Here is a 27,743-nt window from a genome sequence, read left to right on the forward strand (position 1 = left end):
GGGCGTGTGTATGTGTGTGTGTGTGTGTGTGTGTGTGTGTGTGTGTGTGTGTGTGTGTGTGTGTGTGTGTGTGTGTGTGTGTGTGTGTGTGTGTGTGTGTGTGTGTGTGTGCTTAAACGGTAGTGTGGAGTGATCTTTGGTTCTGTAAATTCGTGGACACAAGCTGAGCTGCTCATTGACAGCTAATTAGACTGTAATTATCTGGAATCACCTCATCATTTAAAGCAGATGGAAAAAGTAAGAGTGTGGGGAGAGTTTTTTTTTTTTTTTTTTTTTTTTTACTGACATGTGTTTGGCATTAGACCAGGGCAAATCAGCTCTCATTCTTACCAGCATCTGGAAAAAGACAGAAAAAAAAAATGGAAATGGGCACGCAACCTTCACCAATTATCACATACTGATAAATAGTCCACAAGACAGCAATATCCTGTTCCACAGACTTTAGCACAAGACACAGCTAGCAGACACACTAACAGACAGCAACACACAACCGAGCTTCATACTGTACTAAAACACTCATCATTAATCACCAATATTTCATTCCAAACCTGTTTGAGTTACTTTTGTGTGTGGAACATAAAAGAAGAGGTTTTACAGAATGTTCCAGCTGCTGTTTTCCATAATGAAAGTGAATTGGGACTAATTTGTGTACTATATTCCGAGTCTTCCAAAGCTTTAGAATAACACACAGAAAAACAAACTGTTTTTGTTTTTCATGGTCTTGCATGTCTTGTAATAAGGTGGCCCTAAATGCTCAACACCAGGTTTGACGTCAATAACATAATTTGTTTACATGGGTTTTGTCATTTACGTCTTGACAATTTTTAACTTTTGGGTGTGCTAATTTTTAAAAACATGTTACACTGCAGAACAAAAACAATATTATATAAGACAAATCTCCATTAGCCGCTAAAAACTGTTAAGCCACAAAACGTCAGTATATCTGATGGTTTGGTGCAATAAACACTGTGAAAGCCACACACAGAAAGCTTCAGTGTCCCAGTAACAGCATATCTTTAGCACTAAATAGGCCTAGTGTTTGATTTCACGCTCTGCTGGTATTTTAAGAGTGTGTGCTGTACAGTTTTACCTGTGTAAATGTTCACAGAGGAGGAGCTGAAGACAGAATAATCTCTTTTTCAGGGTCATAGCGATTTTTTCCCCTCTCCCTCTGAATGAGTTCATTGAGAAGCAGAATACTAGAGTGTGTGTTGGTGCATGTGTATTTCAGGACATGAGTGTAAAAATACAGCTGTTGTCAGAAATCTCAGAGACGTTTTACTCACTGAATCTCTGCTAACATCTGCCATCCATTAACCGCTGTGTGTGTGAGTGTTTGAGGGGTGTGTGTGTGTGCAGTAATTGGTTTTGATTTGTTATCAGTTTATTTTCCTCATTCTGCAGATCATATGAATAGGTTCATTGTTCATACAGAAAGGCCACTGTGCGGTTTAAGTAATAAGATCGTTCTCTCTCTGTCACTCTGTCTCTCTTAGACTCACTGTCCTCTGGTGATGATGAGGACTATGATGAAGATGAGGACGATGCAGGTAATGGAAATGGTGTGTTTCGCCCTCTTATTTCTCACTTCACTCCTCTTTTTTGATTAAGATTTCCCTCTGAGAGGTCTCTCTGTTGTGTAATAAATGCATTAGATTGCTGTCTTTTTTAGCTGGGGTTAGGTTGCATCTCATTTCATCAGCTGCTTTTTTCTCCCACTTGATGCTAAAACAAATTCTCAGAAGGGATCGAGAGAGAGAAGGAAAAGAAGAGAAATAGTTTAAAGTCTAACAGTGTCAATTGAAATGTGACTAAAAATTTGAGAAAAGTTCCTCAATATCTTCAAACTTGTGTGTAATAAGTAAAAAAAGAAACCAGACGGATATTTACTTTCTCAGTGTTTTAGTGTTAGTAAGTTCTCATTTTAGTGACCTGGGCTGTGTATCCCAAAAGCATTGTTAGCTTGAGTACATCGTAGACCCGTTAAAACCAATGGAGCTATGATCAACTTAGGTTTGTGAAGCTTTTGAGAAATGCAGCCCTGATAATTTTTTTTAAAACACATATATTTTACACACATTTTGATAAATGTCTGTGCAGGCAAATGTATGTCAATATAGCAAGAGAATCAGAATCATTGGTTCTGTCCATATTTTAAAAAAAAAAAAATATATATATATATATATATATATATTAAATAAAAGAGAGAGATATGAGAACAAGGTAATTTACTTTTCATGAATAGAGTAAAAAATAATAATATGGATAGCATAGCCCAGATATTTTTATTTAATAATAAACAGTAAATAACAAATAATAATAATAATAATAATAATAATTAAAATAAATGTTAAAATTAAATAGCTAAAATAAAATAAAATAAATAAATATAAATATTCAGTGAAAAATGGAAACTTACATTTAAGTATTTCAACTAAAAATGTAAGAAGAAAACTAATAACTAAAATCTAAAAAGTACTAAAATCTTATTAAATCTAAAATTAAATAAAAAAATTCTCATTGAAATATAGGTAAATATTATTATAGTACATAAATAATACTAAATTTCTTTTGAAACTCTACATGATACAGGATGAGTGGCATCTTTTTCTGAGGGAGAACAATCTGAGATTCTGGAGACCCATTTATCTTTATTTGATCTCATTGCTTTGTAGGAGAAACAACTGAGATTTGACAGAGATCTTGTTAGTGACTTTTCACAAAGAAAGAAAGAGAGAGGGAAGGGAAGGGAAAGCTAATGCATCTGTCTGCTGTGGAGGGATCAGGGTTGGGGGAGGGTCTCAGGGTTGAAGGGAGGGCATGAAACGAGGGATTAGGCAAAAACCAAAACCCCTTTAGAGTTTAATGACCAGTAATCCAGCTCTAATTAAGAAAGAGAGAGAGAGGGCTGAGAGCTGTGAGGTCTGGGCTCTCTGGAACATTTGAGAAGAGCTGAGGTCGTGTGACATCTGATGACATCATTCTGTAATATCTTAATGATGCAGTGCTAGTTACTGCTCTCAGTTTGGCTGACTGAAGCAAGCTGTGTGTAATATCAGCTGTGTAGAGTTGCGCTGTACTTTGATGGCTTTTTTTGGCGGTAGAATAAAAGTGAATGAAAAAAAAAAAAGCTGGGTCACTGTAGATTCGCGGTTCCCACTTCAAAGCTCAAATTGTCTGTATTGAACTCTATAAAATGGCAAACCACACACACATCTTAGGTCCACTGTTTGGTACAGACCCATGTTGTGGTCCTATCATATCACTGACCATCTGAGAATGCAGTGAAAACTGGAAGAGTGTGTGTGTGTGTATGTACAGGCATCAGTGTATCGGTTATGCCAAAGGAAATGCCAGCCTGCCAATCACCCTTCACATTACAATCTGATAGCATGAGCAATAACACAAGAGAGAATTATATTCGGTCTACTTAATGGGTTTACTGTGTGTGCGCGCATTCACAGATGTGTGCTCGTGAGCTCGCATGTATGTCTGGAGCGAAATGTGGCGTCTGTGGGTTTAATCGCCAAGTTTGTGGGTTGATCTGATCTGGAGTTAATTGTTTGAGCAGGGATGAAAGTATGTTTACTCAATCTCTTAAAGACACATAAACACACAATGTTCAAGACTTGAACTGAAAATAAAAATAATGACTATTATTTTAGCTAAAGGATGTTACTGTAAGTATTTATGCTGTGATATTTAGCATTAGCTGCTAGGAAGCGTAAACACAAACCTGACCACATGACAGTCAACAATATGAACTGAATTTGTGGGAGGGTTAAATGGAGGAAAATTGCTCTGTTATTATAATAGGCTATTATTAGGAATCCGCATTGTGTGTTCACGGCTCTGTGAAGGAGTTAACACCGGGAATCTTTCAGAGTTCTGTCTGCAAGAGCATAAACTCGCCTCAGACTGACATACGAGTGTATGTAAGCTTGTTTGCTTTTCCAAACAAATTTTAAATCAGTCTGGGAATTAGGCAGCCAGTCTGACGCTGCCACAGAGCGAGCAAGAAAAATCTTTCCATAAACATTCACCCGCACGAAGACTCCTGGAGAGGGAACACCCTACCCCCTAAACAACTGTGCTGCATGTAAACATACACTTATATGTGGATCATTTGCACCTATGGATTCATGTATTATACACTGACCTGCTTTTGTAAACTTTGAAAATGTAATGTTTAGTTGATATTTTCAGCAGCATCTGATTTTATTCTTATATTTCTAACAGAAGCTCCATACTGGACCCGTCCTGACCGGATGGAGAAGAAACTGTTGGCCGTTCCCGCTGCTAATACAGTAAAGTTCCGCTGTCCTGCTGCCGGCAACCCCGCTCCCACCATCCATTGGCTGAAAAATGGGAAGGAATTCAAGGGAGAGCAGAGAATGGGCGGGATTAAAGTAAGACAATATGAATACCTATTAAGAACATGTGCGTGTGCATGTGCAAACATGTGATTGTGTTTAGGATTACAGATAATAAGAATCTTCAATTATTAATAATTTATACAGATCCTCAACATCTGCTCCTTCAAGAGCTCTTTCTCTCTCTCTCTCTCTCTCTCTCTCTCACACTCTGGATTTTATTTGCTCATCATCTCTAGAGGATACGTCCACCTGTTGCTGTTCCTCTGAAAGAACAGAAGAGCACAAAGTTCTGTGTGGTCTTGTTATTTATGTGTTGATGCATTTGTGCGAGTGTTGTTTGTGACGTGTTTTGGAGACTGTCCACTGATTTTTTTGATTATTTGTATTTATTATTGCCATTTTTCTAATCTTTCAGGGCTGTTGCTCCTTAATGCTCAATGATTTAGCCCTCACAATTAAGGGATAGTTCACCCAGAAATAAAATAGTTGTCATCATTTACGCTCCTTCCAAAAAAGTGGACCTTTTCCTTTCAGGAGCAAAAAAATACATTTGTTGTTGTTGTTTTCTTTTGTCTTTTTGGTTCTTGTTTTACAGAAGGAAGTAGGTCATACAGGTTTTCAGCTACATGAGCATGACATTTCTGTGAATTCAGTTTTTCAGTGAATTACCCCTTTAAATCCTATAAAAAATAAATAATAGGCCTAAATAATAGCATTATTAAACACAATTTTCCCGAAGAGGCACACATTTTTCCTATTGGAAAGGAAAAGTCATGAATTACATTTAGTCTTTAATATCTCTATAATAAAAAGATAGCCTAGAGATGAAATTGAAAACAGATTGAGACTTTCACTGAAGACTTTTATAGGATTTTCTCCTAATTAAAAGACACCAGTAATTTCAGACATCCCCTCTTCAGATGAGATCTCAAACTGTGCTCAGATTTGCAAAGAGCTGAAAGTCTGAAATCAAAAGATCTCAATGTAAAATATTACTAGCATTGGCATTAGCATTGCATTGCATTGACTTGTATGCATAGAATATAACCAGTGTCCTCTAAGAGAGACATTTAGAAACAAAACATCGACCTCTCCACCTCTCCTTGGCCATAGTGTGAGCGGCCCGCCCTTACAAACACACACACGTATACACACACCAGGGGTCCGCACTGACCCAGGGTCATCCTTTATACCAGACCTGTCCTCTGCATCAGCACAGTCACTGTTAGCATAAAGATCTCTGACAGCATCATAATAGCTTTATTTAACACACACATACACAGGAGCTTGACAGCTCACCCTGAATGTCTTCTGTCTCTATTAAGACCAAGGCTAAAAGTCACGGCTCTTATATTTATGCAAAAGGATGTGTGACCCCCTTGTGTGTGTGGATATGACAGGCCTGATGGCTTGATAACACACTCAAGGATGTGTTAAAATGAGAGTTAAATTAATGAATTAAACATGACAGATCAGCATATTCCATCTTAAAGCTCTCTTTTTTTTGCAATGCAAGGGGAACAATAATGCTGTGATTATGTTTCTGTTGGCACTGGAGCCGGTTGTAAGTCTCTGGCTGAGGGTCACGTTAATTGCTGACTAAATGCGGTAAGATTGCCGAATGATTTTTAAGTGCAAGAAAATGAGTCACATGTTGTACTCTCATAGTTTGAAACGATTCTTGGCTTTGTTTAGACATTTGACTTTCCCACTGTTTTCCCCACACACATTAACACAAACACACACATACAAACAGACACACATATCTGTGCCTGACTGGCAGGGTTCTAAGGTCAAAGGTCAACTCTCTATTGAGTCATCAGAAGGGGGTGGTTCCCAGAGGGTGTTGTTGTGGCGATTTAGAGACCTTGATTGGCAGGGGGAGGCGTGGCTTTTGTCATGCTCACATATGGCAGCCGAAGTCACATTGTTAGAATGCTAATCTGTGGCACTGTGGGTTAGTCACACCTCACACACACATACACACTGGTGTTTTGTAAAAACGCTGCATTTGAGTGTGTGTTTGCGAGCAGCTCGCAACATATTCAACAGCTCAATTGACGAGCGAGCTGAAGAAAGACGGTTACGTCCTCTGAAAGATGTCTCAATTTCAGTTGCACTGCTCTGTGGGACCACCAGTGCTAAATTATACATGCTTGGAATGTCAGTGAAACTATAGTCCACCGACAAATGTGCCTTTTGTCTGTAGGCCACAGCAGTGTATGTCTTTATTAACTGCTTAGGTGCAATTTGTTATTCATTTATATGTAACAGTATGTTTAAAGGTCAAGTGTTTAATATTTTCGGCTGTTTAACATAAAGCTAGTCCACTTTGCAGCTTCTTTCCAATAATGCCTTTTAAGCATTTGTGGGTAAAAAAAGATCCTTTGTCAATAATTTAACAGTATATGATACAGTTTACACAGAAGTAAGCTAAGAAGGAAACTAAGCAGCTTTCTGTTGGTCAGCACTGCCAGTTTGCTTAATCATCTTAAATCCAATCTGAATTCTGCATAGGGAATTTTTTTTACCTGAATACATTTTTCCAGTCATGTGGATTCCTATTGAAATGACTGCATTTCTACGTATATGACTGACATAAAAACAAATGACCAGCTGTTGTTTAGGGTGCGTTTATATGACATAGTTGAAACCACAATGATAGACTGGTGTGGAAAGAGTAATACATACAGATGAATTTACATATAAAACCCAGAAACAAATCAGAATGCATTATTCTGTTCTGCGTGTCTAGAAAACTGGCACAAGCAAAACTTTCAACCAAAATGTTTTTGTGAAACCCGTTTGAAATTTTTTAAATTCTTTTAAATTCAGTTTTGTACCACTAGTGACCACTAAATACACTTCACCTTTAAGTGGTAATAGTTATTTTAATCAATATGAACTGAGAACTGAGACTTTCATGTTAGGGTATGTATGATTATGGGCCATCTGTACAGTATTGATGGCTTGTTTTAATGGTGAAACAGGGTGTTTCCAATGAGACTACTGTACTACTTTCCAGTGAGAGAGAGAGAAAAGAAACCGTTTTGTCATTTTAATGACTCGCCCTGGGGTCAGTTGTTTTTGCTTCCTGTCTCTGTGGGTCAAATTAAACAGCACCACTATTGGAACGAGCTCGCACCGTTTTGACACAACCATAAATCCTGAACATACACGTACAAACACACACACTCAAGAGAGATCTGAGCTTCTTGGCACCCTCTGAGCCCCTTTACTCCCGATATTCTCTGCAGTTCACAATTCAGCCGAAAATCCACCGCACTGATCTTACCTCCTAACCCCAGTCTGACATCAGAGTTAAAGAGGCTTAATATGTTAACAGCGTAATGCCGGGAGGAATTTGAGCAGCGCTTTTCAACTGATTATCAGACCTCTGCTTGGGTCTTTCTTGTACTGTTTTTTTCTCTGAATCAGTGAGGTCCAGCACGACATTGCACACTTTTCAGCTCTTATCTTTTGATGAAGGATGGGATAAATGTACTAACTCTCTCCTCCCATTCCCTCTGTATAAAGTGCTTGGGTAGATTGAGGAACAGCTGAGAATTCTGCACAGCAATTCTTTTCAGCAGACACACTGAGATAAATGTCACACACACACACACACACACACAAAATGTCAGTGTCAAATAAGATAGGGTCCTAAATTAACTCTCGCTCTCTTACAGTCTCACTGCACATGGGTAGTTGACATTAAATATGTTTGGGAAGTTAACAAGGCGGATCTAGGATTTCACTGAAAGGGGAGCTGAGCTTAGTTGATGTATAGCTCAGAGTAATATTTATTTCCTGTAGTCTAAAGTTGCTTAACCAACAATTTCTCTCACACATTTACATTCATTTGAACCTAAAATCTTGATTTTGTAATAGTCAATGGACATATTATGTCTACTACTCCCATACAGACATTCACTGACACACACACACACACGTTTCTCATACTGTGCACCGTGTCAGTCAGCAAACACCGAAGCCTCACTGAGTGAGAGCGAGCCGGCGAGGGCAGCCTGTGAGAAGGTGAGGATCTCGAAGACAAGGGGGAGTTGGAGGAGTGCAGGGGGCAACTTTCTTAGGCATGTGTGTTTGTCTATGTGCATGTTGCCCACTCAGTGAGTGTTACCATGCAACTGTTCAAAAACACAGCGCATAATATTTACACAGTTACATTTTTTTCCACTCAGACCTTCTAAGTAAGTAGAGGAGGAATGAGAGAGAGACAGAATGCAAGAGAAACCGAAAGAATCAGAGAGAGAGAGACATACAGTACATGCAATTAGAGTGTGCTCTATAAATGAATGGATGGTTCTGTGTGTGTGTGTGTGTGTGTTTGTAGGAGGTGAAGGGTTTGTGTAAACAAAAATACTTTTTTTTTTTTTTACTTTCTGACCAATTAGCATAATTTCCATGTCTGGTGATGTTAAAGGTATTCCTAAATGAACCTAAAAATAAATAAATAAGTGTGTTATTATTTTCACATCAATGTGTTGTTCTCTGTATGCTTTTTCCATTTTATCTATCTATATGTCTGTCTTTCTGTCTTTTAAACAAACATTATAGCAAACATTCAAAGACTCTTCTAGTTAAAAATTATAGTATATGGAATAGCATATATTTTATTTCAATTCATTTTAATTCTGTTTGCTTACATTCAAATCAGATTTTCCTTTTTGGAATTCAAATTCAATTCAGATTCATCAGTACAATGTCATAGTCATAACATTATACAGACGCAGAATTTAGCACCTGCTTTTCTTCAGCAAACAGAAAAACCTGAGGAAGGATTCAAGTGGACCTCTTATGTAATGCTTCACTAATAAAACTCTGTTTCTGTCTCTGTCTCTATCTTCCACTCTCTCTAGTTGAGGCATCAGCAGTGGAGTTTAGTCATGGAGAGTGCCGTTCCATCTGACCGGGGAAACTACACATGTGTGGTGCAAAACAAATACGGGACAATCAAACACACTTACCAACTCGACGTGCTGGGTACGAACACGCAACTCACACACATTCACGCTTTAAATCACTTACCTTCATAGCTGACTGCCTTCCGTCTCTCCATCTCTCGTCCAAACAGAGCGCTCTCCTCACCGGCCCATCCTACAGGCGGGACTCCCGGCCAATCAGACGGTGGTGGTGGGCAGTGATGTCGAGTTCCACTGTAAGGTGTATAGTGATGCTCAGCCACACATCCAGTGGCTCAAGCACATCGAGGTGAATGGAAGCCAGTATGGGCCCAATGGCGTCCCATATGTCCACATTCTTAAGGTACAGAATAAGGAGAATGCATGAATAACCACTTTTAAGAGGATAATTCAAACTTTAGTATGCCTTTTTATTAATATCACAGTACTTGTGATTTGTTAAAATGACGATTATTTAAACGTTGGATTATAGTTTAATTTTTTCACAGAATACAAAGTTACAATTCTTGATTTTTTTTTTCTTGAAACTTTTATTTTGAAATTTTTGCTTGTTAGAATGGTCCATCATAGATGTTGAAGGCATTTTTTGAAATGTGTCCAAGTGCAGCTTAAATTAAACCAACATATTAAGTCTCATGTGAGCTTTGAGTGACTCTTAGAGCACCTCCCTCGACTCCTAATCCCACCCATGTTAGCATCTCATTATAGACTCTGCAACTGGAGAATTAGGGGTATCTCGCTCTCTTTTTCCTCTCAGAGGAGTGAGAGAGGAGGCAGACATCTGTTTTAGGCTACGCTAACCGCCGCAGTGGCGTCGCACAGGGAGACAGCCATTAGCTGTGCTGCCCCACTCACTCTTCAGAGAAGAAGGAGGGAGGGAACAAGGGAAGAGGCTCCCGAAAAAGCCATGGAAAAAATGAGTGCGGGAAGCGAGGGAAGGGCCAAGTCAGCAGGCAGAGGAGGGGAGTGCGTCGGCTGGCCAGACCGCCACACTATTTTAGACTCCCACATAATTGAAACAGTATTTTACTGGGAGCCGCGCACTGGCTTTTCCCTTCCCCACAGTCTCATCTGTGCACCCTCTAAAGCCTTCCCCAGCCCTCCCACACCGAGAGCGCTGAGCGACAGATCATGTGTGGCGCATCGCCCGCGATCAAGGGAAAGAACGGAAACTGAGAATAAAACAAGTGAAGCGTCTGAAAGAATCACAGAAGCAGATATGTGTGGGACTGAAGATGATATTTGAGCATATAATTATAACATATAGTGACATCAGAGCGATGGCCTAGCAGTTAGCGTGTTGAGCTGTGGCACCAGTACAGGTGGAGTCAGTTTGAATCCAGCTCGCAACATTTCCCAAGCTGGTTCCTGTTCTTATCCCATAGTTTTTTGTTTTTAAATAAAGAGAAAACTGCACATACAACGTAAATCTTTATGGGTTGCAGTTTGCATCTGCTGAGAGTGTTGGGTATTTGCATGCACTTTCTGTGTTGGTTTAGTTGCCTGATTACAAAGAATTATGCAAATCTGTTAACGGCACAACATATTGCAGCTTTCATTCGTTGATAATAGAGTAGCATTAAATGCACTACGTTTTGTAAAAAAGCTACAATCTATAAGAAGCCAAAATTAGAAGGTAGATGTTTGACCTGAAAAGAATGACAATGAGTTAATTTAAATTTTAATGATGTACAGTGGTTTTGGTTCAGTTGAGTTTGTGTATTTGAATTGAGGTAGCACACAGGAATTCTAATTGAAATTTGAATTTGACTTTAACGAAGTAGATAAAAAAAAAAAAAAAAACATTTAAAATTAATTTACTTTTTATGTTATTTCACCTATTTTAAGTTTAAATTCAAGTACTGTTCTTCTATACTAGTGCAGATAATGCCTGGTTAAACTGGATTTTGTGAGGTTACTAGGTTTTTGCACTAAAGTGGCGCAACTGTTTTGTGAATTTGCCCCTAAGTGTCTCAGCTTCTTTAAAAAGTGGTAGAACAAGCTGCAGGAGCATTTTAAATCATTAAGTGTTTCTTCATGTGTGAACGTGTTTGCCTCTGACTAAGTGTGTACATATGTCTCTGCAGAGTTTTGTCAGTAAAGTAAAAGAGGCCCACGATATGCTGACTCTGTATAATGTGTCAGAAAAAGATGCAGGCCAGTACTGGTGCAGAGCCCACAACTTTGTAGGCATGTCAGAGAATACGTTCTGGCTCATGGTATCCCAGCCAGGTAAAAATCTCTTTCCAAACAGCTGATGTCAATCAAGACTTTGGTGGCGTAGAGTCAAACTTCCCTCAACTCTCTCTGTTTCTCCCTGCACTTCTCGTCCCTTTTTCACACAATAATTAAGGTGACCTGATTCAAGGACTTGTTATGTAAGACGAGTGTGTGTCTGCTCATTTAAATGCTCGCTGCTTCTTTTTCTTCCCCAATCAATGCAACAATAGTATGTTTATGTCGAAGTGTGTGTCCCAATATTCTAGAGAGCTGTGTGTAGTGCAGGAGAAAATCAACAAGAAAGTGCATGTGGCACAGTCTTGGCTCCTATTAAATAGGTGTCAGTTTCTAGTGAGAAGTTACATTAGGCTTAAAGCTGGTAATATTCTTCCGCTCTTTTTCTTTGCACCTCGAACAGATCTGGATGAAAACTAATGTGACCTGTTACTGCTGATGGGCCACTGAATTTTCCACCAGTGTTTGGGGTTTTGCTTTGCTTCTAGGTCATCTCTTCATATGCAGGATTGTGGGATTTCTGGGTTAATGGTGATGGGTTAACTCTCGTTCAGATCTTCCTCCCGGCGTCGGGTCTGCTCTTTTCCCAAGGGTTGTGGTTTACGCATCTGTCTTTCTCTCTCTCCATCTCTCCCTGCTTTTCCAGACTGCGGGAATAAATACTACGGATAAAGAGCTGGAGATTCTCTACCTGTACAATGTGTCTTTTGAGGATGCGGGGCAATACACTTGTCTGGCAGGGAACTCGATTGGCTTTAACCATCACTCTGCCTGGCTTACAGTGTTACCAGGTATACTAGTCTCACTTTCTGGGGTTTCTCTTCAGGCCTTGTCTTCCCATGTCTCCACACTTCCTAGTTTCTCTGTTGTCCTTGAATGTTCATAGTTTTGCAGTTAAAATGTTTTTTAATTGTTTTCAATAATATTCTTTCTGGAGCGTAGCCAAGGCAGACAGCAGTCTCGTTCTTATTCCTATCAAATTAAATATGCCACCCTGACTAAAGTCCTCTGAAAAACAACCCGGTAGTTTGTAATTGTTTTCAGATTTAAACATGACATATGCAGAGAAAACAGAGGGATGACGGGTTTTTCTCATAGACTGTTTCCACCCGATAACACACACGCTAGTGACTGAAGTGCTTGTCGTGTTTACTGGAGTATTTACTGATGGCACACAGTCCCAGTATCTGGAAGGCCCCATTCATTAATTCTAACATCCTCTGCGCTCATCCTGTTATCCTGCTCTCCTTTCTGCTGCTATAATTAAAATCGCTCGTCTCGTGTAGAGCCACTGAACTCTATCTGTGGGGCTCATCACACAAGTGCCAAATAAACCTCCCGGAGAGAGGGGTATTATGGGATGTTTGTACCTGCACGGGGGTGCGATAGCGTGTTAATTAGTTTTTAAGGTGGCTGTAAATTAACTGTAGGCTTTCTGCTTTATAGCTTGGAACAAAACAAAAACATGATCTCTAATCTAACCATTAGTGGGGCTTATTTCTAAAGTTACTCTCTTTTTAAATGAAAGTCTCAAGGCTGTAGTTAGTAGCCAATTTAAGTTGTGTTTCCTGTTTTATTCGAGTAGTTAAACTGAATTTTGTGGTTATGTGTATTAGAAGTAAACAGGGTCCAAAATGAACCTTTTGCCACACAGGTGGATGAACTGAGCCAAAAGAATATTTCTTAACGCCCCTCAGCATATTTTGTTCCTCTAATTTTATAGTCTACATGTGTCTTGGCACATTTAGTTCTAGGAAAAGTTGTTTGAAGACGGTTCGTATGAATTTGAAAAAAATAATTTGTGTTGCTTAAATCAGACATTATCACACTTTGATTTATGCTACATATTATGTTGCAGTTCCCAGTAAAAATTCAGTTATTTTCTCATCAAAGCCAAGCTCATCAAATTTTACTTGCATTTGGCACTTGTTAAGCGCTCCAACCCTGACAATAGAAAAAACACTGATAGGAAAGTGAGCCATTTTAAAACATTTTAATCGATCGTTGTGTCTGAAATTCACATATTTCTAAGTAAATACTTATTTAAATAAGAACTTAATTTACAGCCATTTAGAACGTGTTCTAAATAGTATGGTGGGTTGTATGAATGTAATCGTTTCATTGTTTCCTCTATAGTGCAACACATTGGTACATTTGTCTCATAATGTCATCACTGCATGTCTAATCTGTGTTCTTGTGCTCTGTGTCAGCGGTGGAGATGAAAAGAGAGGATGACTATGCAGACATCCTCATCTATGTGACAGGCTGCGTGCTCTTCATCCTCACCATGGTCATCATTATCCTCTGCCGTATGCGGATGAACACGCAGAAGACTCTACCCACACCACCTGTTCAAAAACTGTCCAAATTCCCCCTCAAGAGACAGGTAACAGAAAGTAGATACAAGATTTGAATAGCATTTTTCCTATCTTCTTTCTCTCTTTAACGTAAAGCTATTGTAGTATGTCTTTGGGCTATTGGTGTCTATGAAGACATACCGTGTGGATGTCATAGATGTGAGGTGGCAGAGGGATATGCATGCTCTCCTGGAGACTGCCAGAGTTTATATCATGTTTCTCTCCTGGTGAAACTCGCTCTCTCTCAGTTGTTTTAAACATCTGAAATTGCAGCAGCTGCAGCTGACACACTCTCTTCTTCTTTTTCCCTCAAGTTATTTCCAGTAATCAAAGCATGGCAATGTCACACTGGAATCAACGCAAGCTACATAATCACGCTGAAGTGTTTTTTTTTTTCTTCTTCTTTCTTTCATTCAGTGTGTGTGTAGGTGTATATTTTGAGCTAGTTCTGATTTTAGAAAATATTGAGATATCATTGTCAGACAGTTTGATCTTCCTACTGCTGACATACTTTCTCAGTGTCTCATGAAAGTGTACACAGATTTGCATTTCCTAAAGGAAACAGCAGTGCTCGCATGGAACTAAAAGAATAGTGCTCAAGTTAAGGCAAACATGCCGTTGTTATGACATTCAGAAAAAGATGCAAATCAGTGCTGGAGAGAAGCCACAGTTTGGGATGAAAATATTACATTTTGATGATGCCGCTGATGTTAGTTGGAATAAAGAAAAAAATGAGCCAGTTGATGAGCTGGTGGCTCCCGAGCACATTACTGGATACAAGACAACAGCAAAACTCCAGATGATAGCTATGTGTGCACGGCAGCATTGAAATGTTGCTTCATAAAGTCTTCTGTGGTCCATTATGTGGAGACCTGACAGCTACAAACCTGTCTCTCTCAGAAGCACTCCTCTGAGGAACAGACACCATGTTTCTGTCTGCAACACACAACACTTCAGAGTAGATGAGATTCTTAAAATAGACATCTTGATCCTTCCCCTTTGCTGTCTTGCTCTTATTTTCACGGTCTTATTCTCTTTCAGGGACAATAACATGCTCTTTTTATTCTTTACCCAAGCAGGTGTCCTTGGAATCGAACTCTTCCATGAATTCCAACACCCCATTGGTCCGGATCGCCCGCCTGTCATCCAGTGATGGGCCCATGCTGCCCAACGTTTCGGAACTTGAACTGCCCTCTGACCCCAAGTGGGAGTTTCCACGTACTAAGTGAGTTACAAGCTGAAGTGAACATCTAATGACTATAATACATATGAGTTTTGTCCCTTGCTGATCGATGTTTCTGTTGTAGACTAACGCTGGGAAAACCGTTGGGAGAGGGTTGCTTTGGGCAGGTAGTGATGGCTGAAGCCATTGGGATTGACAAAGAGAAACCCAACAAACCTCTCACTGTTGCTGTCAAGATGCTCAAAGGTGAGTGTGTGTCCAGATAGTCTAAATTATATTTGATTTTTAGTAAATGTCATTTGAGTGTGATTAACTGTAATTAAATAATAAATACTAATATACTAATAATATGCAGTATCCTACCGTTCAAAATACTGGGGTCAGTAACATTTTTCTGAAAAAGATTTCTATTCCACATAAATACTGTTCTTTTGAACTTTCTATTCATCGAATAATCTGAAAAAAAAAAATCAAGTAAAATATTAAGCAGCAGAACAGTTTTCAACATGGATAATAATATGAAATGTTACTGGAGTACCAAATCAGCATCTTAGAATCATTTCTGAAGGATCATGTGGCACTAAAGCCTGGAAAAACAACAAGCTTTGGCATCACAGGAATCAGTCGCATTTGAAAATATATTACAACAGAAAACAGTTCTTATAAATTGTGATAATATTTTACTGTTTTCTTAGATGACGGGACAGATAAGGACCTCTCGGACCTTGTCTCTGAAATGGAGATGATGAAGATGATTGGAAAACACAAGAACATCATCAACTTGCTTGGAGCGTGCACACAAGATGGTCAGTATGCAGTATCCAGGCTTATGTTTAGCTTTTGTCGGTTTAGATTTTTCGGACTGAATTGTTTCTGACTGTGTTCACGCAGGTCCTCTGTACGTGCTGGTAGAATATGCCTCTAAAGGAAATCTTAGGGAATACTTGCGGGCGAGAAGGCCTCCTGGGATGGACTACTCATTTGACACTTGTAAAATCCCAAATGAAACTCTGACATTTAAAGATCTGGTGTCCTGCGCCTATCAGGTCGCCAGGGGTATGGAGTACCTGGCCTCAAAGAAGGTAACACATCTACTTATCTCAGTTTGGAAACTTCTTAAAATAGAAGTAATTTAATATGCTTGAATTGTTTATAAAGTTTATAAATGCTGTCTACGGATGCCAGTTATTATTTTCCAGATGTGTACATCATAGTGTGTATTTATCAGACTTGAGCATAAAAGATGTTCCTCTTTCTGTTTGTGTTGCCAGTGTATCCATAGGGATCTCGCGGCCAGGAATGTTCTGGTAACCGAGGACAACGTGATGAAGATTGCAGACTTCGGCCTGGCTAGAGATGTGCACAACATTGACTACTACAAGAAGACCACCAACGTAAGTCGACACTATTATCAATCTCAGAATGCTTCAAGGATAGCGCTTTTGGGTGGCACTGGATTGAAACACAGAGGATGTGGTTATGTACTGTATTTCAAATGTCAAGCCTGCAGGTGTTGAATTTTGTGTATGCTAAGTTTAAGAACTTTTGATGGTGCTTTCATGAGCAACTTGTCTTGAATTAACCATTGATTGATGTCAGGAGTTGGTAATAAGAACGTGTGTGTATTGGTGTGTACTGGGCAGTATTGAACAAATCACAGTTTACCTGGCCTGCAGTACATTGTGAAATACAATAGCTACTTGAATCCAGCTAGCTGAAACTAGAGGTGCTGCTACAGTAACTTCACTACATTTTCAGTAACGTGACATTAGCTTAGCTGGGTGGGGGCTGGGTGGGGGGGGGTTTACACTTGTTTTCCATTCATTGTGAAGTACTTATTAAAAAATGGTTCACAGAGTCATCAGTATTAGCACCTTTTGATTAGTTAGAGCTTGTTCTGAACTCATTCCTGTGTCTTTTTTGTTACCGAATTTAAATTTGGTATTGAAAGTAATGACTTGGCAATTTTTTTTTTTTTAATTATAGCCAGTACTGGCAAACTGTAACACATAACTGATTACAAATTACATTACATTTTAGAGTTTTATGTTATTTACTTTTATATTTTTGTCCAGACATTTGTCCAAATCAGTAATTAGTAAAAAATCATTGATTATGACATAGTGTTTCACAGCTATATATCAGCACTGTTAGTAACTTGCATAATTATCCATCACATACATGGACTAACTCATCAAGAGGTGCTTTTGTCCCCAAATTTAGAAGCATGGATCACCAATTTATTTACATGACATTTAAATGGCCATTCTATATTGTTAATATAATCAAAGCTAAATGCTATTAAACACAGTAGGACTTTTTAGCTTCCCCAACACTGGTGCAATAAATATAATGTGTTTAATGGAACTGTTAGGTGTTGTGATGGCAGGTTTTCGATGTGGGGTTGTGGCTGGTGAAATTTTTGGATATTGGATGGGACAGTTGGAGATTAGAGAGCATTGTTGATGCGAACTGCTGAAGTGTATTTCCATTAGACAGGACAGTAGGAGATTAAGCTGCAGGCCTGTTGATGTTCGTTGGGCGTCTGTATGTCTTGCTGGGTCAGCACCACTGTTGTTCTCACTGATCTGTGTCCTTTCAGGGTCGTCTGCCCGTCAAATGGATGGCACCAGAAGCACTGTTCGACCGCGTCTACACGCACCAGAGCGATGTGTGAGTTTACATTGCCATGCATACCTCGTCTTTTTTCCTCCATCACTTCATGCCATCTGTTCATAAAGTTCATCAAGCGATAAAGGAATGTAAGTGAACACCATAACCCTGCAACGATAGCATCAAAGCCATCCAAGAGAGTGTGCCAGTGTTTCCTGCACTGGAATTCACAGCCAATGTTCAGAGATGTGAAAAAAAAGGCTGTTAGTTAAAATGGCTGAGAACTACTAAATAAAACAAAGACAACACATCTTTCTGAGCTTTTACATGCTGCAATCAACAATAAACATACAACATAGTGTAGTCTAATTCACAAAAAAATCATGTAGTGAATCAGCATAAATATACATAAATATAAATGTGTGTGAGTCTATACATATACATATACATACATACGAATATATATATATATATATATATATATATATATATATATATATATATATATATATATATATATATATATATATATATATATACTCTTAAAAATAAAGGTGCTTCAAAAGGTTCTTCAAACGATGCCATAGAAAAATATTTTTGGTTCCACAAAGAACCATTCGGTCAAAGAACCTCCATTCAGAACCACCTATTTATAATCTGAAGAATCTTCTTTCACCACCAAGCACCTTTTGTGAGACAGAATGGTTCTTCAGATGTTAAAGGTTCTTTATGAAACCATTTAGACAACAAGTTTCTTCTATGGCATCATGAAGCACCTTTATTTTTAAGAGTATATGTATATATATATATATATATATATATATATATATAATTATTATTATTATTATTATTATTATTATTATTATTATTATTATTATTATTATTATATATATATTTATTATATTATTTAAAATCCCATGCTACGTGTACTGTGTTAACCTAACTGAGACTTGTTATAGCACTTATATATCATTGATCTTTTTGTTGTTTTTGATTGCTTCCACTGTCTTCATCTGTAAGTCGCTTTGGATAAAAGCGTCTGCTAAATGAATAAATGTAAATGTAAATATATACATATACATATCAATATTGTAAAATATTATTACAATTTAAAGTAATGTTTTCAAATTAAATATATTATAAAATGTAATTTATTCCTGTGATGCAAAGCTGAATTTTCAGTATAATTACTTTAGTCTTCAGTGTCACATGATCCTTCAGAAGTCATCATAATATGTTCATTTAGTGATAAAAGCCCTATTTGCATGGGATTAGGATTACCTGGTGCCCTCCAGTCATTTGTAATAATTGCGAAGGTTGTCTGTGATCTTAATTCCGAGAGATAATTCAGTAAATTCGAGTAAAATAACAGGCTTTGCTTATCCTGTGCGAATGCACCACACGAAATTCAAATGGGGGGGTGGGGGGTATTTCAAAATAAAATTCAAAATAGGGCTAAATAAACATTTCTTACTATTATCAATGTTATTATTTGTATCTTATCTTCTATTATTATCTTTTATTATCAAGGAAAACAGTTGTGCTGCTTAATATATTTTTGTCAGTTTAGAAGAACAGTATTTATTTATAATAGAAACCTTCTGTAACATTATAGATGTCTTTGCTGTCACTTTTGATCAGCTGAATGCATCCCTAAATAGATTAATAAATGTGTTCAATTTTTAAAAAAATAAAAATAATTCTCATTGACCCCAAGCTTTTGAACAGTAGTGAGTGTGTCTATGTTTGCACAGCAGGTTTTGATTAGTATACTACACACTGTCTCTCAGTAGAGCGAACACCCATTCATCAGACTCCGGAGCTGCACTTTCCAATATGTCTAAATACTCTTTAATCACAGTTGGCCTGAGACAGCAGTAATAGAATAATATAATTTGCCTCTGTCTATAGGCTGTACTTATGCTATGATATATGAGCAGTGAGCCCTTCATTCACTCGATCTGCTCTGTATGTGTTTGAGTTTGTGTGAGCACCACGCTGATGGGCGTAAATGAGATTTGACTCCAACATAAAGCTAATGAATGGATAGTGATATAATGACGAGCCAATTATTCAGCCCCCATAAGGCTTCTAACTGACTGTATGTGTGTGTGTGTGTGTGTGTGTGTTTGGCCTGGTAGCATTAGCTGGCTCATAGCTCCTGTTGTCTCTTAGCGTGGCTAATTTGATTAGCACTGCTCAGTGGTGGCGTGGGAGGAATGGGGCCAAAACAAAAGAGCCCTGAGTTAACAGAGCAGCTTGTGATAACACTCACCCACATACACATATGTGCGCACACACACTCACTCTAGTTTAATAGACTCACGTCTCATATCACCAACATACATTATAAGCCTCAGTGAGAACCAACAAAACTCCTCTCTCACATCTGCCAAGTATCTACACCCCAGAGAGAGACAGGCAGATAGTGAGAGTATTGTGACTCTACTATTTCAAACACAACCGGCATATACAGGCCTATCACGTGTTTAGACACTTCACTTATCCTTGAATTGGACTTATGTTTTGTGCTGTACTGTAAATGTGGGATTGTTGCCCCGTTATTTGCTCTGAACTGTGACCTCTCTTGCATCTCAGGTGGTCTTACGGAGTATTGCTGTGGGAGATTTTCACACTGGGCGGCTCACCGTACCCAGGTATCCCAGTGGAGGAGCTCTTTAAACTGCTGAAGGAGGGTCATCGGATGGACAAACCTGCAAATTGCACTCACGAACTGTACGTTTCTGATCTTCTTTGCGTTTCATGAAAACGTATTCTTCACTTAAAATAAAGCTGTGAAATAGGGCTGAAAGATTTAAATCAATACGGTTTAGTACAATTATTAAATCAAAAAAAGCTACAGTTTAAGTAAATATAAAAAAGATAAGAAACACATAAATAAAACTCCATGGTTTAATGTTTCAAAATGAAGAAATTGAGATTTTAAAGCATTTAGTATTGTGTGTTGTGTATGTAGTATATAGTATTGTGTGTGTGTGTGTGTGTGTGTGTGTGTGTGTGTGTATTTACAATACTATATAGAGAGAGAGTAAGAGAGAGAGCTCAAATACTCTATGAATAAAATAATATTACATAAATAGTTATTACAATCATAAAAACAATTTTGTTTATTTATAATAGTAACAAAATAACACACACACAACATTTTTTGGACAGATTGTGCAGTTTATTTAGCAGGTCATTAGTTATTTAACTGTATTGTTTATCGTTTACTCTGATTATTCTTGCATTATTAAGATATCAACAATAGTCATTTAGAGGAATTAAACATAAAATATTAAAAGATAAATGCTCAACTACATTGACTTGATGCTGGCATCACTTAGAGTATTTTTTTTTATGTGAATGTGCTCTGGGAAAAGTCAGTTTACGAGTTATTAAAAGTAATTTTATACTTTTAAAAGCAAGCAAGACTGCTTTTTATAAGTCTGAATCTCATAATTACAGTAATTCCAACATGACGTGGATGCATCTATTGCCCATCAATGTTTTATTATTTTAATTCTAGCACATATTAAATGCATGTATCATTTTGTGCTGTGATTCGTGCAGGTACATGATTATGCGTGAGTGTTGGCACGCTGTTCCTTCACAAAGACCCACGTTCAGACAGCTAGTGGAGGATCACGACAGGGTTCTTTCCATGACCTCCACTGATGTAAGAGACCTTGTGCAGCGAACCAAACACCTTAACTCTTATTAGCCTGAACTCGCCGATACTGATGTGTGTGTGTTTCATCCATCAGGAGTATCTGGACCTGTCGGTGCCATTCGAACAGTATTCCCCTACCTGTCCAGACTCCAACAGCACCTGTTCCTCCAGCGACGACTCTGTGTTTGCTCACGACCCTTTACCTGACGAGCCCTGCCTCCCTAAACATCACCTCCACAGCAATGGGGTCATACGAACATAAGGACCCGGGGCGGAAATGGTGCTTTGTGGGGACCTTCCAGTTCGCTGCTCTGGGCTCCTGGTACAGTGTGGATCTCATGAAACGCTCAACGAGAAGCTTCAGACTTCCAGCTGTTCGCAGGTCTGAAGGACGGATTATGCCCCTATCCTTCAGCTCCTTTTCTTCCAAATCATTATTCAGCTTTTTGTCTATGACAAGAGAATTCCTATTTTTATATTCGGCCAGTTTCGTTTTTCCTTTGCGCAACGCAGTCAGAAGGGTCAAACCATTCCGTGCCTACCAAAAAAAAAAAAAACAACAGACAAATTGCTGGACAGGAAACAAAAAAGAACGGATCGACACTGTGTCACCGCACGGTTCTGAAGCGACAGACAGAGTCGTCCTGTCACACACAGACAGGAAATGTTTTTACAGCAATATCTGACTGGAGTGAGAATCAAACCCATGGCCAGTCTCTCCTCTCCACTCCTCACAAAGAACGTTTTTCATCCTTTTTTAAAAGAGAGAAATCTCCTAGATGTGAGATTTAATTAGAAGATATATAACTGTGTGCTTTGTACGTATCTTAAAGTTTTTATTGTAAATATATAGATATAAATATGTATCATATTGCAGTCGGTAGCAGTGTACTTAAAAAAAAAATCTAAAGAAGAAAGAAAGAATGACCTTTTAAAAGCAAGTGAGCATACACTGTTGAGATCATGTAAACATTTAATCTTAAAAAAGCTAAACAAAAGTTTTATTTGAATGAACATGTATATTTGTAAAGCTATTTATAGACGTAAGGTTTTTAAGGGGGTCTAAAATTATAGTCGGGTTTTGGTACTGTAAACAAAGGGTTTTTGTTTTCAATTTTGTAAGTTATTTACCACAGAAGTGCAAGATTTCAACCGATGGGTTGTATTTTATATTTGCTTGTTTTCTTCCAATTCTTAGTTTACAGTGACAAGAATGTACGAGAAGCTAATTGGCGATATCAGCAGAGCAAAATGATGAAATTACTGTATGAATTCTAAACATGAAACAAGTAGTTGCTTTGCCAGTAGTCAGTATTGAATTTAATGATAAAAGGACCACAAGTGCTTCTGATCTTTATGAGGAAACTATGTATTTTTAACTCCAGTCAGACTCACAATTAAAGCACTTTTCATCATGTTTGTATATTTAAAAAAAAAAAAAATCTCCATATTTGGGCTTCCATGCATGAGATCTATTTAATACAGTATTTAAAAAAAAAATAACAGTGTTGGTTTTCTCTGATTATGAGCGCTGTGGTCTTTTCATCCAACTCTATGATGAAGGAGTGCTATGTAGGTAAAACTTACCATAGCATATAGGTACATGGTGAAACCATATTATGAGTTTGTCGCTCTTATTTGCTCTTTTGCTAATTCATATGTATAATAACATTTTGAGGTAATCCTCTGGGTCGGTATGTCTGCAAAGTGCCAAAATCTTTCTCTCTGCTCGGAGTTTTATGTTAATGAGTACAGAACCGTTATTGCTATTCAACTCTAGCGTGCATGGTTGTCAGATGAGTGTCTCTGGCCCTTGCGAATCTAAGCGAAGCATTATGGGATAGCTTGGTCGTGTCTCAGGGTGTCCTCAGACAATTGCATTCAAGCAGAAAGCCGGCAATAATATATAATGGGGGGAAAAAAAGAGGATGATCCGCTTGCTGCTAAACTATGAAAACTGTAGATTTGATAGGAGGTGACTGTACAGGTGCCGAGCGAAGCAGTTGCTCCCTCCTTCTGCAAACCATTGAATTTTTGTACTTGTCAAGTGCCTGGGAGGGAGTTGAGCGGATGAATGTTGTGACGTATGGTCACATCAAGAACAGATATAAGCAGGGTGTTTCTTTGAATGAGAAATGAGTAAATATGTGTAAGGCACTTCGTTACCTTAATTCTCAGATTGGGTTCTTAAAGATATGGATGACGTTGTTCTGTAATTTCTTCTTCCAGCTGAGGGGCATCATGTTCTGTTGGATGCAGTGTTTGAGTGTTTGTCCATAACGTGTGGAGTTATTGGTTCACTGTTTGGTGGTGTGGAATGGCAGGGCAAGCGATCGCTCTCAGCTTGGTTTTTTATTTTTTGTACAACCTATAACCTCTGGCTCACCTCCGCATCCAAAGCTCTACTACTGACCGCTCTTTTGCATTGTTTCAAACATATCGAACAATGCTGCTGGTCTTCCTCCCTCCTTGTCACAAACCCAGATTATTTATTTCCTTGTATTTATGTTTTGTTTGGTTTTTCGTCATCCGCTTGCCTCCGTGACCTTCTCTTATTCAAAAGGACAGCATTCCTTCATGCTTGTGTGTTTTGGGATGGAGGCAGAGCCAAGATGCGTTAAGGGGTTGAAGAAAATTGACTTAAATGTTTACAATGAACATCCAGACAGTTTCACAGGACAAAGTGTCTCCCAGCACTTTTTTGAAGTGGCTGGATGTTGAGCAATACTGGTCTGATGTCGACACTCTTTCATTTTACGCATTTGTTCTTTTCCTCTTAAGCTCTATTTGATAGTGCCATTCAGCTCTTATTAGAATTAAGATATTAAATTAAGTTATAGATTTAAATTGGCAAATGAATAGATTTTATATAGATGTGTTTTTGTTTTAATTTGTTTTCAAATTGTTTTAATAGGGATGAAAGCTTCTTTACAGTGTTTTCTTACAGAAGTATTTCATTGCATTCCAGGTAGATTTCTATCTTTACGCGGTGAGGTAACACATTTGCAGAATTAAAGGCATTCAGCATCTGCAACCCTCTCTGTTTAACAAAAGAATGGAATAGTTGACTAACAGTGTTTTGTGTTCTTTTTTCATATCTCTGTATCTGTGGAACATTCCGTTCTGTTTCAGTTGTGCCCCTTCCGAGCTGTTAAACCCCTTTACACTCTATTAGTCTGTGCCTGACGGAATTATGCTGTCAATCAAAACCTTTTCAATAAACACCACAAAACCAGTGCCCGCTTGTCACATTCTTTTTCAATCAATACCGGCCACCCTCAGTATTTCAGGTTTATTTAGCCAATAATGACCAAGTGTGGGAGAGAATTTCATAAGGATTGAAATGAAGTGAAAGAAAGTACATTTTGAAACTCCTGAATTCTCAGTGATGAATACTGCCGAATACTGATGCGCTGACATTTCGGTAGGCAAACTTTGAATGACCAAAAAAAAAAAAAGTGAGCCAAAATGGGTTTTGGAATCATTATCTGAAACACTGACATTTGAAAAGTACTTAAAAATGCAATAATCTTCAGAATTTAGACACACGTAATCAGTTTACTACAAGAACAAAATAAGTTTATTAAACAAATGCCCTTTTCTAACCATTTTCAAATCATACACTTTCATGTATGCTAAAGACAACTTTATTACACTTGTGAATGTTATAACAAATGTTATAACATTTTGTGTTTATCTTACTGGTTTCCTTACTCTTCTGAGACATTTTAATTTCCTTGCTTCATATATAGGGAGAGATATAAAATACTGTTGTCCTCCAAAGCCAATTTATTACAATCAGTGGTCAAGCCTAAAAGCATAAGCATAAAATGACACTAATTAACCTGCATGGGTGCATGACTCAGCAACTGGCAATTCATGCATGGACCAATTACTTGAAATAATCATAAAATAAATTGCAGGTATAACAAACTCACACAGAGCAGGAGAAAGAAACTGATGTAGAATACTCTGAAACCATATTCACTGAGAAACTGCTAGAAAATTTCACAAGTAATTACAAAGAAACGGCAAGTAGCACCCAAAATGTAAATATAAATGTGTGTGCAATATATATTTAATACAATAATGTAATAGAAAAATGTGTCATCATAATAGAAATAATGTTGTGCAGAATAACAACAAAAACGTTTCATAAGTTTTGGACTAGGACACTTGTGGCTGTGAGTGTTTGTTTGCTGGAGTCCTGCCGGGCTCTCTAGAGCTGAAAGACTCAAATATGTCCTGAAGGGGAACATCCTGCTTCCCCAGGGCTCTGAAGAGACTCATTCAGTGCCTTTAGATATGTGTGTGCGCGCTCATGTGCATGGACTTCACTTTGCAGCTCAAGAGCTCCTTTCACAAATGTGTTTGAGAGAGCCAGGTCTGAATCGGTGTGTTTGATTCAGAGCTGTGTTTGCTCAGGGGGAGGCTGTGCATCCCTCAATTCTTTACACCTCTTTTTTTTATTATTATTCTTGCAGGGTTCTCTGACTCCAAAAAGCCTCAATTTCTCTCGTTTTTCTTCCCCTGGTTCACTGATGTCACTCTATAAGCAGGTTGTCCCACTGTGCAGTAGCTTGAATGCAATTGCTCAGGGATCAGTGGAAATCAAGCACCTCAGTCAGAGTCTTCAAAATCAGATGCTCTGTGGGATTTGTCGGATCTGTAATCTTGCCATAGCCATCTGTATGTTACAAAGCGCTTTATAAACGTTTGGTTATATTTCTGCATAATAAGTTCAATGAGGACATTTGTTTATGTGCAGATGCATAATGTGTTTGGTCCCGCAGTGGCACGAGTGATGTCATCCTAAAGCGCCCTGAAGGAATGAGCTGTGCGCTGCTGCAGGAGACCATATGAACATTTCTCTGTCAATGGCATGCTCTCCATCACTGAAAATTGCTCACATTTCACATTGCTCTTGTGAAATCAGAAAATACAGTGCTGCACAATAAATACAGAAACACAGGGCTTATATTGAGACCTAAAAAAGTTGGAATTATTGGTAAATATGAGCATTGGGGGTTGTGATTTTTTTTTTTTTTTTTTAATATTTACAAAAATGTAACCCAGAATTGAAGTAAAACAATTGAAAGTGGTGGGAAAATTACATTGTGAAATAAATGTTATTCTCCATTGCACACTGGCAATAATTATTAGCACCCCTAAAAAGTATTATGCATAAAATATCCATGAAATATAGAGTGACTACAAACAAGAGTTGTTCAGCCATGACTTCTGTTTTACAGAAGTATAAATATGAGTTAATAAAACGGCCAGGTTCCCTGAATCATCCATCAGAAGGAGTAAAACTAGTTCTGATGTGCACCAAAAGATTGTTAAACTTCAAAAAACAGCCTGTAAGAAAATAGATTAAGCATTGAAAATTCCCATTTCAACAATCAGGTCAATAATTAAAGCACTCCAATCAAATCCAGAGAACTTGTGTCCATATCATCTTAATGCATGGTGTGAAGGATAGTTTAAATGGTCAAGGACTCTCCAAAAAACACAGCTGGAAAACTGCTGAAGAGTCTTGGGTTCAGAAAGACTAAAAAAATATCAAACAGCACCTACATCACCACATGATGCTTGGGAGGATTTTAAGAAAAAGTCCTCTGCTCTCCTCCAAAAACAAACTCCAGCATTTTCAGCTGCCAGACATGACTGGAACTTCAAACAGGACCAGGATCTATGGTCAGATGAAACTAAAAAATATATTTTAGGAATATGTGAGATGAGTTTAAAGGAGTCCAGAGGGATAAAAAAGTACCCCATGACCACAGTTATATATACTGCCGGAGCTTTAATGCTTTGTGCCTATTTGTCTGCACATAACATCATGGATTCTATAAAATACCAACAGACAACTTCCTTTGTTAGAAATATTACAAATTGGCCGTGGTTGGATTTTCCATCAGGAAAATCATGCAAAACAAACATCAAAATTAACACAAAAATTATACATGTGTGTGATGCTGATGGCACAGGAGCTGGAGTTCATTAGATGAAGATGAGTTTTTGTGTACAGAAGATTTGGAAAAATCTCTACAATTATTACATTTGACAACAGCTCGCATAAAACCCAAAATGGGGGACGCCTCGTGGGGTTTTGTAATATTACTAATGCAAAATCTCTGTGTTTGTTCAAGTTGATGATAGGCCACAAGATAGCCACAAGATAGCTGTGGCACCTGGTCCTCCCCACTGCAGCTTTCACAGTGACTCCATCCCTCCCTTCTTTACATGTGGTATACACAGTAAACACACAAAAAGTAGCTGAGGACTCACATGCATTTCAGAGCATATGAGTACACCTCAGGGTCCTGTAATCAGCACACCATAATATATATATCGTTT

General features: G+C 38.2%; 1 pseudogene; it reads left to right on the forward strand.

Moving 5' to 3' along the window:
* LOC127970566 (fibroblast growth factor receptor 3-like) overlaps window positions 1–24,617 on the forward strand; it is a 40,157-nt pseudogene extending 15,540 nt beyond the window's left edge.
* The last annotated feature ends 3,126 nt before the right edge of the window (window positions 24,618–27,743 follow it).

The sequence above is a fragment of the Carassius gibelio genome, chromosome B13, assembly GCF_023724105.1.
Source record: "Carassius gibelio isolate Cgi1373 ecotype wild population from Czech Republic chromosome B13, carGib1.2-hapl.c, whole genome shotgun sequence".
NCBI classification, from domain to species: Eukaryota; Metazoa; Chordata; class Actinopteri; order Cypriniformes; family Cyprinidae; genus Carassius; species Carassius gibelio.